Raw genomic sequence first — 13,417 nt, 5'->3', positions numbered from 1 at the left:
TGTATGATAAGGCATGAGGTGCAACTGATGCAAATGAGCATATCGGCAGCCCTTCTGAAATGTTGCTCGGACTTTCACGGTACAATAAGAATATCACGTCGACCAAATGAAAAAACAATTGCAGTTGTCGTTGTGGTGTTGATGAAGTTGACACGCGAACAAAAAAAATACCCTTAACAGCGAAACAACTTCTTTGCTGACTGAAATAACGATGGCGTCACCAATTAGGGTGGTGATTCGAGAGCTTCTCGACTCCATCCAGATACGGCCTATGATAGAGCAAAATAATGAAAGTGTGACAAATTATTAATTATACAGTAGTGCAAAGAAAGCCTTCTTGAATACTTTTCTAATAAGCCATCTGACACTGGAACTATTTTGTTTTAAGCGTTGTTCTACAGCTGAGTTGCTTAAATTATGGGTATCCTTCAACTCCACACTAATTTCGGAAGTAGTTTTAAGACAATTGCGCGGAGATATTCGGAACAAATTCCTATCGTTATGCTCACTCGTCTTCCTTAAAGGTCTACTGTCAGAGTGGCGCACTAAACTCTCCGCTTTCAAATCATTCACTCGAAATTTGCCTACTCATGATTCATTACACCTAATTTTGTTAGACTATTAACATAGTATGCTGGTCCCAAGCCCAGGTAAAGGGGGAGGGTTTGAGGCAACGTACTCTGTACTATCCTCAGTAAAACAAAAATAAAATGCTGAGATCAGGGAAAGAGATAAATAGAGTATAGTTGGAGTTATTCTGCTATGCTAAATCCTACCTGATCTCTCTTGGTGACAGGCCCCACGATAGGTCGACCAAGAAAATGCATAGAATGTCGTTACAAACATGATGATCGGATTAAGTCACAAGCCTCGGAGAAATGCTAGGGCGTCCACCTCAGTCGACGCGGCAGGACGGGCCCCGGTCCTGTCGAGAAATGGGCAAGGGTTCTTGACACATGGACGGCGTCAGGACGTAAGCAAGTTAGTCCGCACACAACGAACAAAACAAATACGTGTCTGCACGCTAAATGTTGGTACCCTAACTAGAAAGACCGAGGAACTCGCAAGAGCCCTTCGGAAAAGGTGCATTGACTTCTGCGCTCTGCAAGAAACCCGATGGTCTGGTTCCAAAAGCTGCGACATTGAATGCGAACGCGGTAAAAATGGCTACAAACTTTTCTATTTTGGTAACCCACACACTCAATATGGTGTTGCCATTGCCATCTCAGAGGGTTTCCGTGATGCCATTAAAGAAGTCGAACGATTTGATGATCGGCTGATGAAGCTCACCATTATATCAGCTGATCGCACTATTCACTTCTTCACCGCGTATGCACCACAGACAGGTCGACCTGATGCCGAGAAAGATGCCTTCTGGCAACTTCTCGATGAAAAGACTTGTCACGTGCCTGCTGACGATTACATAATCATTGCCGGCGACCTTAATGGTCATGTGGGTGAAAAGGCAGACGGTAACAGGTGCCATGGGGAAAGGGGTTCGCAGCGCGCAATGAAGGTGGCGAGCGTATAATCGATTTTGCGGACACCCATGACCTTGTACTTATGAATACATGGTTCATCAAACGATTATCTCATCTTCCCACATTTTATAGTGGGAACAATAAAACGCAAATCGACTATATTCTCATAAGACGCCAACATTTTACCACTGTCACTGATTGCAAAGTCGTTCCCTATGAGACCATCGCACCTCAATCCTGCGAATTAAGCCACCGATAAAACAGCGTGAGGAACGCACTGGCCCGCCGTGCATTAAATGGTGGCGATTTGGTAAGAAGAAAGAAGAAACGGTCTCACTTATACGATTGCCAACCATTACGAATGTGGAAGAATCATGGAACCAAATGAAAGACACGATCCACAAAGCGCCTCTGCAACCCTCGGAGCCACCAAGCCGGGTAAGCGGTACATCAACCGAGATACTTGGCTTTGGAATGATGATGTTGAAATGAAGGTCCGTGAAAAGAAACGCCTCTACCATAAATTTCTCGACGATAAAACGCCTGCTAATTGGCAAATTTATAAGAATGCCAACCGGGAAGCAAAGAAAGCGGTCGCTGTCACCCGAGCGAACCATTTCAAAAATATTTACGATAAACTGGACACTCGGGATGGCGAGAGAGATCTGTATCGACTTGCTAAAAGCCGTGATGAACGCACACAGGATATCGAACACTTCTGTTGTGTTAATGACAAGAACGGTACTTTGCTTACCAACCGTCGAGCCGCAACGGATAGATGGTGAGAATACTTCGAACAGATTTCAACTGAAGAATTTGCTCATCCTCCACTTCCACAATTATCGCCGACATTTGGAGCAGTTTCACCAGTCAGCGCAACTGAAGTCGAGGAGGCAATAAAACAAATGAAATCGGGGAAAGCAACAGGACCTGACGACATCGCGTCTGAGCTCTGGAAAGCGAAGAGCTGGGACCCAACACTGTGGCTCAGTGAATTCTTTAACCGGGTTATTCAGGAAGGAAGAACACCATCTGACTGGCAAGAAAGTACCACTGTTCCAATATGGAAAAAGAAAGGTAGTCCAGCAGAATGTTCAAATTACCGTCCGATCCGGTTACTTTCCCATACCATGAAGATTTTTGATTGCATTCTTGACAACCATATTCGCGAAATCGTTGAAATAACCGTGAATCAAGTCGGATTTGTCAAGAACTGCGGAACTACTGACGCAATACACGCTGCGCGGTTACTCATGGAGAAACACCATGAGAAGCATCGCCCTCTTTACATTGCCTTTCTGGATTTAGAGAAAGCGTTTGACCGTGTACCACACGAACTCATCTGGTATGCTTAACGACAACACTTCGTGCCAGAAGAACTCGTGCGGTGGGTTCAATTGCTCTACCACGATCCGAAAAGTAAAGTTCGAAGCATGGCGGGTGTATCGAAACCGCTTCGTGTCTCTGTTGGTGTTCATCAAGGAAGTGCCCTCTCACCACTCCTCTTTGTCCTTTTTATGGACACCGTCACACGGGATATCCAACGTTCAGTGCCCTACACACTGCTCTATGCAGATGATGTTTTCCTAGCATCTGATAGCAAAAATGATCTCGAGCAACTTGTTCAAAAATGGAATGATCGCCTCAGGCAACACGGTCTCAGATTGAATTTAAACAAAACTGAATTTTTGACGACCGATCCCCATGAAACAGGCACAATCACTGTCAGCGGCAGTGATCTGCCCAGAACTGAGCGATTTAAATACCTCGGGTCAACGCTATCAACCAATGGAGAACTGCGTTATGAAATTGCTTCACGCATTAACGCAACCTGGATGAAGTGGCGTTCCACAACTGGTGTCCTTTGTGATCGACGTATCAACGAACGTCTCAAATCTAAAATTTTTCCGCAATGTCGTCCGTCCAGTCGCTCTCTATGGTTCTGAGTGTTGGCCGATCATAAAAGACAATGAACGGCGTCTTGCGGTAATGGAGATGAAGATGCTACGTTGGACTAGTGGCGTCACACGTTTAGATCACATCCGAAATAAGGATATCCGCGATCGTTATGGGGTTGCACCGATCGTGGAAAAGTTGCGAGAGAGGCGTCTTCGATGGTATGGTCACGCAATTCGTGCAAACGAGAATTCACTTGCCAAGAATGGTCTGAACATCGAAGTCGATGGTAAACGACCAAAAGGCAGACCTAAGCAACGGTGGCAGATCAGGCATTCGATAGAGGCAAATGGCGAAGCCGATCACGACGAGCCGACCCCGCTTGTGAACGGGACAAAGGCTGAAGAAAAAGAAGATTTGTCTTTTTAATAAGCATAATTTTGCACTTAGTCACCTTTTATAGGTAACCATATCAACTTTTTGCAGTTCTGTCAAAACCGTTGTTTTCGTTACAAGTTAACTTATTTCATTAATCGATCTACCAATATTGATCAAATTGATTCAACTTTCGCCTTTTAGTACCAATAAACCCAAAACCAACTAAACAAGTCAGAAAACCGGAATCTGCACGCTTCAGGTATGAACGGCTTTGTGTATTTCTTATATCTTATATAGAAACATTTGATTGAACATTTGTTTTATTTGTACCTAGCAGATAGTGCATATTTGTCTATTATCTCAGAACATTCACTTTAGGCGTGATACTGACATTCATTTGCGCCGAGGCGACAACTTGTTAGTAATAGTGCAATTTCCAACAACTTGGTAGGATCTTAAAGCATGATACTTTGTATATTACTGCAAATTTCACTTTATGAACTTAAAAGGGTTTTACAGTTAATTATTTAAAATTATAGTAATTATTATTGTTATTTACCTTATTTGAACAGATGTCGTTATGGAGGGTATTTCGGAGCCTAGGCACTGTATAGCGCCAGTTTTGGTTATTTTTTAGATTTTTTGGTCGGGTCGGTTCTGAGAATGGGCCCGTGATAAAAATGACCAATTCAGAGCCCTCGCCCTACCGCTTTTGGATTAAATGGAAGAACTGAGGCCAGCATGGAAAAGTACAAATCGAGGTATTTTATTTGATACCCCACATGACTATATTTAAAATGGTTGCCATTCACCCCTTGGTGGGGTATAGAGCGCCAACCATACCTACGCGCCATAATTCGCAGTTACTTGAAAAGCTTTTCAGCCCCTCCCTCCGACTTCCAGAGACGCTCGCACTGCTCCTCTATTATTCTGCGCTTAGTGCCCTTGGGGCGACCGGCTCGTTGACCACCTTGAGAGAGCACACCTGTACGCCGATCAAGCTATTCGTTTGAGATAGGGTCAGGCCAGCGCGCTTCGATGATACAACCAAACAGATATTGACAAATTTTGGAGCTTTTGGATAACAGTGGAGTTCACTTTCCATGTGCTACTCTCATATAGCAACACAGAAAGAACATTGGTGCAAAACAGTCTCAACTTGATCTTGGTGTTGGGGTAACCACATTTCTAGATTTTAGACAGGTTAGTGAAGGCGGATCTAGCGCTGTTAATGTGTCGGGTAACATCCACTTCTATGCAACCGTTGGCAGAAACCACGCTAGTTACGTATCCATCTGCATCTGACCCAGTAGAATACGAAACCGTAATGTGCAACATTAGACAATTTCTGGAAAACGCAGGAAATGCAAAATGCACATCAGCAAATAAGTCATTACAAAGTCCAGACGCGAGAGCAGCAAATTATTCATGATAAATACAGGTGTAACGTAACCTCCCGCGGACCAGTCTCTTAAATACATTTTCATGGATAAGTTACGTGTAATTCAATTTTCGTTTCTAATAAAGTTTATAGAGTGTTATAAATCTTGCGTTCCTTTTTAAAACCTTCCCGCTCGGTCCGAACACGTAATTGGCGCAGTCGGTTAAACTTGCAATAAATGCAAACGAAAACTCTGAAAGAAAGCCGCGAAGGAAAATTCAAAGCTATGCAAATGACTAATTAATTAGATAAAGTTTTTCCGGGGAACAAGTTAAGCCTTAAATAAGTAGCAAGAGCAGAAAACTGAGGTCAAAATAGTTGCTTGAAACATGGGTGAGGCCGCCCGGGATCTTTCAAAGACGGTTATGTCGAGAAGACTAGCCGTTCTACATATTGAATATAATATTACCAATGAGTAGAAGCCGCAAAGGTTATACTGATTTAATAAAACCGACTAAAAGTAAATGTGAGTAACAATAACTAAATAAAAAGTGACAAAATTGTATAAACTGTATATAAAGTGTATAAAGTGCCAAAAAGAAGCGCAAAACAAGTCGGGAAACCGGAAGCTTGATGCGTCAGGTATAAAAGACTTTATGTTTCCCTTTGTGAGGATAATACCGCAGTTCTCCATTGGCTGATAGCATTGACTCGAGACTATGCAACGCCGAACCCGACAACGACAACGGAATAACGACTTGCGTATTTTCTCATGGAACGTGCGCTCCCTGTACAGAGATGAAGCTGATAAGCAGCTAGCCGATACCCTGTCCCAATATAGGGCTGATGCAACAGCGTTACAACAGATGCGTTGGACAGGGACCGGTTTTCTGGAGAAGAGCAGCTACACCATATATTATAGTGGCCATTCCGTAAAACATGTGTTCGGAGTAGGTTTCTTAGTCAGCCAAAAAATGAAACCTGCTGTTATCGGCTTTGAAAACATAAGCGAACGGCTATGCACTCTGCGCTTGCGAGGCAAGTTTAAAAATATAAGCCTCATTAACGTTCACGTCCTTACAGAGGAGACTGCAGAGTCGGAGAAGGATATTTTCTACGAGACAGTAGAACGAACCCTCGAAGCCTGTCCTAGATGTGATATCAAAATCATACTTGGGGATTTTAACAACCAAGTAGGGAAGGAGCCCGTATTCAGTCGATACGTTGGCTCCCATAGCTTACACCAAAATACAAATGATAACGGACTATTCAATTATTCAATTAGCAGGGTCACACGAAATGGTTGTTGGAAGTACCTGGTTTGCGCGGAAAGCGGTCCACAAACATACGTGGGAATCTCCAGACGGGACCACTTTCAACCAAATTGACCACGTGTTGATCCAACGCCGCCACCTCTCAGCTTTGATGAATGTCAGGACATATAGGGGGGTCAATATAGACTCGGATCACTATCTCGTTGACATGGTGCTCCGAGCTCGAATAACAATACCACCTAGAATCCCCTCTGACAATCAGGTGAGAGTGAACACTGAAGCCATCCACAACACAACCCTCCGCGACACCTATAGGAGGGAAATAGATGCCGCAATAACCACAGTCAACAGAGGACCTGGAGATGAAGCATCCACAAATGGTCTTCACTACCACTTGAAGACCGTTATCATTGATACGGCTATAAACATACTTGGCCCCAGCCGCAAAAGGAGTCGGAACGGCTGGTTTGACGATGAATGTAAGCTAGCAACGGGACGGAAAGATGTTGCATACCGAGTAATGTTGCATTCTCAAAGAACGCTGGCGCACGCAGAGACTTATCACGAATTCCGTCGAGCGGAGAAACGACTTCACAGACGGAGAAAGGGAGCCTGGCAGAACCAACAAGTCTGTGAACTAGAAAAGTACAGGGAGCAACCGCACCAGGCGCAGAAGTTTTATCAACAAATCAGCAGGATGAAGCTTTACACACCTCAATGCTCATCCTGCCAAGACAAAGAGGGAAATCTGATTTCCCACAAAATGAGCATATTGGAGCGATGGGTGGTGAGCTACTGAACAACCAGAACATCGGTGAGTTGATGGTCCCACCAAAGGAGGACGACGGACAAATACGATCCTCTTTAAGTCCACCCAACTACTGGCTTATGCTGACGATATCGACATCATGGGAAGAACCACCCGAGACGTACAAACTGCCTTCATCCAGATCGAGCAGGCGGCCATTGAGGCGAAATCTTGGGCTGCACATCAATGAAGCCATGACAAAATATATGGTGGCAACGTCAGCACCGAAGACGAACCATCCAACAGCATCAAACCGCACTGATCAAACAGAAAGAATAAGGGTAGGAGAATACAACTTTGAGACCGTTGATAATTTCTCCTATCTAGGGTCGAAAATCACAATCGATAACAACTACGATGATGAAATCTGCGCACGGTTGTTGTCAGCCAACAGAGCCTATTTCAGCTTACAAAAACTGTTCCGCTCGAAACGTCTCACCATAGGGTCATAGCTTTTACTGTACAAGACAATGATCTTGCCAGTCCTCATGTATTCCTCGGAGACTTGGGTTCTTAGCAAGAAGAATTACGAAATCTTGGCTGCGTTCAAGAGAAGAATCCTCCAAAAAATGTTTGGCCTCCTGCTTGAGGATGGACGATTCCGTCGCCTACACAATAACGAAATCTATGAGCGATACCATGACCGTCCGGTTGTGGATAAAATCCGGTTCAATAGGTTACGGTGGGCGGGTCACTTAATCAGTATGGATGAGGATGATCCCACCCGGAAAGTCTATAAGGGCAATATCTATGGTAGAAAAAGAAGACGAGGCAGACCCTGTCTGAGATGGAGCGATGGCGTAGGCCAGGCCTCCAGACAGCTTTTAGGGATATCGAATTGGCGGATCTCGGCGCAAAACCGGGATTTCTGGAGTTCCTTATTAAGACAGGCCTAGACCGGATACCGGTTGTTGCGCCGTTGATGATGATGATGGTTGACTCGAGATATTTAAATTGCTCAGCGCTGTCAGCTGCAATAACCTGCCCAGAACGTAGCGAATTAAATATCTCGGGTCAATGCTATCAGCCATTGGAGAACTGCGTAATGCGACTTGGATGAACTGGCATTCCACAACTGGATCACAAAGAACGTGATTGACGTATTAGCGAACATCACAAATCTAAATTTTAGCGCAATGTCGTCCTTTTTTTGCCGATGGGAGGTGGAAAGCTTCAAAAGCTACCACAGGCTTCTGCCACACGGATATGTGGGACTCTTACCCACTAAAGCCACCTCCTTCTCCTTCCACTCTCCACGCGGGACTCCCATTTGGTATTACATCCCGGGGCTGGATCAGAATTTATTGTCCGCTCATGTTAATATTCTTGTTTCTCTCGCGTTCATTCTTTCGGATGACTTCTTCCTGCCTAAGCTTCTTTCACTTTTTCCACTTCGGTCCTATCCCCTTTGCTTTCACCATAAGTTCCATTATATTTTCGAGTGTAAAGTGCTCCCCGGTTGTAGCTTTTAATGTAGCCCTTTGGGCTTCGAATCTGGGGCAATGAAAAAAGACGTGTTCTGCGTCCTCTGCAATAGTTGGGCACTTTGGGCAATTTGGCGAATCATCTAGCCCAAATCGTTACAAATATGCTCCATAACCTCCGTGTCCGCTCAAGAATTGAGTTAGGTCGAAACCTACTTCGCGGTCGCTCTATCCATTTCCGGATATCCCATATGATTTTACGAGTCCAGCGGCCTTTTTCTGACTCGCCCCACTTCTTTTGCCATTCCGCGACACTTTCAGTTCGTGCGAACTGTCGCCGACGGGCAGGAGATTCTCCGGTGAGATACGCTCAATCGTAAAGTCGTTGTATTTCTTTCGCCTCAATCTCAATCGGGACCATTCCTGCTATCACGCAAGCTGCTTCATTGGATATTGTTCTGTAAGCGCAACATGTTCGTAGTACACTTATGCGAAACACAGCTCCAATCTTTCTCTTATTTGCTATATTTTTCAGTGCATCTGCCCATACTGGGGCTCCATACAGTAGGATCGAACTGACCACCTTCGAAATAAGGAGTCGACGGCTCGGCCTTGGGTCACCTATATTTGGTAGCATTCTCGCAAGCAGCATGCCTTGGTTGCTCCACCCTCCACATGCAATCTAAAGTTTAACCTCTGGTCAATCATTGCACCTAAGTACTTAAGTGCAGGCTTGGAATGAATTGTTTGCGTTCCAACTTTGATCTTCATGGAAGTGCATTTTCTCCGCTTGGTAATAAGTACTACTTTCGTCTTATGCTCTGCGAGCTGTAGATTAGCATTCTCTAACCAGGATTTAATCTCATAGACTGCTTCATTTGCATAAAGCTCGACTTCTTCGCGAAGGCGTGCAACAACCGTCACACCAATATCGTCCGCGAAAACAATGGAGGCGACACCAGTAGGAAGGTCTAGAGTCAGTACCCCGTTATACATTATAATCCACAAGAGTGGCCCTAGGATAGACCCTTGTGGAACTCTGCATGTCGTTTAGTATGATTTCATTCTTTCATATGATTCGCAGCACAGAATCCTATCAATTAGGAAGTTGGCAACGATATGTACCAGATACTTCCCTACACCTTAATTGATTATGGACTCAAGTATCTTGCTCCATCTAGCGGAATTGAAGGCATTCTTCACATCAAGTGTAATCATTACACAACCTAGTAGGACAAGTGCATCCGTTGTAGACCTCCCCTTTCGAAAACCGAACTGATTTTCGGAGAGATCGCCATCCTTTTCGGCAATTGGAAATAATCTGTTATAGATTACTCGTTCGAATGGTTTCCCAGTATAATTTAGAAGGCATATCGGCCTGTAGGAAGAAGCTTCACCCAAAGGTTTGTTTGGCTTGGGGGTTAGTATTAATTTCTGCTTCTTTCATTGTGTAGGAACTTCGGCGGTATCTATCTTGACAGTGGAAAGGTTAGCGGTACTCACATTCGGTGGGAAAAGATCCGTTACTATATCATCAAGCAGAGTAGGGGAATAGATCGGTGGGGAGCGTTTGCCTTTAACTTTAGATATTATGGTTTTATAGGCGCCACCCCAGGGGTTCGTGTCAGCTTCATTACACAGTCGCTTAAAGTGTTCGCTTTTACTTTCCACGATGGCCACATGTAATTTCTTCCGAGCGTTTTTATATTCTTCATGTAGTTGCTCGTATCCAGATCGGTTTCTATTTCGCTGACTGTGCCTTCTGGCCTTGCAGCATTTTCCGATTTCAGAATTCCACCAAAAGTTCGGAACTCCCTTCTGTGAAACAACATTCCTGGGCATGGATGCATCACATGCCCATCGCAACCTTTCGCCAATATGTAAAGCTTTATTTTCTGCGCTTCCTTCAAGCGCTGTATTTTGGTGCTGAACTTCGAAAATCTCCTCGTCAAACTTATTAGCTGCTCACCTTTCAGCTTTCGTCCGAGACCGTTTCATTCATTTACCATGCCTGATTTAAAAAATGATGGCCTGGTGGTCGCTATGTGTATATTCGTCACTGACATACCACTGCAGATCCTTAGCTAAAACATCGCTAACAAAAGTGACATCTATCACGGACCCCATTTCTCTCTTTCGGAAAGTGTCCACGCATCCAGTGTTAGGAACTTCAAGATTCAGACAAGAAAGAGGTTCGATTAATATACGTTCTCTTACGTTCGTTTCTCGGTTGCCCCTTTCTTCAGCCCATGCGTTGAAATCGTCAGCCACTATCTTAGGGCTATGGTTGTTTGCAACCACTGCTAGCCTCTCCACCAAAAAATGGAACACCTCTCGTTAGGCTTGGAGCCGCATAACAACTGTAAAAAGATATTCCGACTATTTTTGCTCTAGTGAAGCCACTCTTGAGAATCTTCGTGGTTCCAACTCCAAATTCCACTGTCTAGATTTTTGTACTGCCCGCAGAAAATAGCAACGTCGATTTTGTTTTGAAATATCATCTGGGAGAGTAGGTCCTGAGCCGCTTGGCAATGGTTCAGGTTTAGCTGTAGGAACCTCATTTGCGTCCGCATAAACCCCGGACAAGTGCTGCTGTCTGTGATATGGGAGTCGTCAATGTCGTTTATTTGTCTGCAGAACAGACAATTGGGATTTTCTCCGCAGACTTTTGCAATGTGGCCTTTTTTCCCCCATTTACCGCACAGGCTGGACCTATCGTGAATCCTAGTACATTTTTTCGCCACGTGCCCAAATTCCAAACACCTGAAGCATCTTTTCAGAGTTATCTGCTCTCGTAATCGGCAGACAACCCAGCCAATCCGAACTTTACTGGCCGTGATAGCCCTTTTGGCCGCGTGAAGAGTTAGACTTATGGACGCAGTATGTGTGCCACCATATGCTTTCCTTAGTCGTAGAATATCTCGCTCCTGGACCGACTGTATTCCCAGCTGGGATCGTAGGGCTTGATAAATTTCTTCCTTCGTTGTAATTTCATCCAAGTCTTTACATTCAATAACCACACAACTTTGACTGAGCTTCACTTCTGCTGCTTCATCCAGTGGCGACTTGATTTTTTGCTGCAAGTCTTCTGACTTTTTTTCGCCTGGTTTAGCAGCAATAGGTCGCCCTTCTGCGTTCTCCTTATGCGGTTCACAATTTTGCTTAGCTCTATTAACGAGGTGTCTGTTTTGACCTTGTGCAGAATATCAGCGTACGTAAGTTCACTTTTTTTTGTTATTATTAGCATATCGGGTCGGCTTCTTTTCTGTAGCTTTTTCTTCTTTTCCACCTTAGTCTAAATGGAACCTTGATTGTAGTTACCGTCTTTCGCCGTAGGGTCTGGTAGTCTATCGTGAATTTGCCGTGGAGGTGTTTTCTCCATTTTGCGTTTTTGGCTGCGTTGAGGAGATTCCGCTTCCTCATTAGACTCTCTCGGTCTTTTACGGAGCTCCGGAGATTCCTTTGTGCCCAGTATACGTTGTGCATCCTTAATAGTGAAGAGGCTGCTCCTAGATGGTAGCACTCTAAGCGTTGACTGCAGTGCTGTAGTTTCTCTCTGTTTCTTACCTTCACTACTTTCTTTTAGTCCCTCTCATACTTGAAGATACGCAGCTCTAATAGCACGCACTTTGTCGTTTATTGCGTAATGGACATTATGTCGAGCATTGACATACTCCATAAGGTTTTTTATCATCGTCCCTAGCCTAGTTATCCCCTCAGACTCACTATTCGCATCCTTCACCGAGGCGCGTTGGCCAATTTTGTGAGCATTTTCAGGCTTTGGGGATCCCATTACTTTAATTCGCCTCCTAAATGGGTAGCTTCCAATATTTACCAGTGGCGTTTTCTCGCCGACACTCTTGCTAGTGGGAATTTGGCTGGATGTTGTGTTACCACCTGACATCCGGACGGATGCCTTTTCTCCGGGTTGATTATATTCACCTTCCATTTTTTTATTCAAATAATCTACTACTAATCAAATCAAGCTAGTTACCTACTAATATTGTTCGTCTGCCGCTCTCTATAGTTGTGAGTGTTGGCCGACTATAAAAGACAATGAACGGCGTTTTGCGGTAATGGAGACGAAAATGTTGCATTGGACTGGTGGCGTGACAAGTCTTGATTACATCCGAAATGAGGATGTCCACGATCGATATGGGGTTGCGCCTATCGTGGAGAAACTCCGAGGAAGGCGTTTTCGATGGTATCGTCACGTAATTCACGGTGACGAGAATTCACTTACCAAGATTGCTCCGACAATCGAAGTCTATGGTAAGCGACCAAAAGGCCGAAACAACGGTGACTTCAGGCATTTGATAAAATAAAATGGCGAAACCGATCACGACAAGCCGACCCTGCTTGTGAACGGAACAAGGGCTGAAGACAAGCAAGAAAATGTGAGGAGCGATGAGTGCATGATAGCTCCGTGTCACATAGTTAAAAATTACATTGCCCTATAGTTTTTAAAAAGCAATTTAAACAAATCATTTGATGGAAAGCCCTGTATTGATAATAGTCAACCTCATACGTTTCAAACTCTGAGCTTAATATTATTAGCAAATGCGAAGAATTTCACCTACAACACATACAAACAAGTCGGGAAACCGGAAGCTTGACGCTTGAGGTATAAAAGGTTTTGTGTTTCCCTATGTGAGGAACATAACATAGTTCTCCATTGGCTTAAAGCATGAACCCGAGATATTGAAACCGCTCAGTTCTGGGCAGGTTACTGCCATTGAAAGAACTGAGCGACTTAAATATTCCGAGGGGTAGGT

Source organism: Hermetia illucens, chromosome 4, assembly GCF_905115235.1.
Source record: "Hermetia illucens chromosome 4, iHerIll2.2.curated.20191125, whole genome shotgun sequence".
Lineage (NCBI taxonomy): Eukaryota > Metazoa > Arthropoda > Insecta > Diptera > Stratiomyidae > Hermetia > Hermetia illucens.
Note: the sequence above shows the minus strand (reverse complement) of the source record.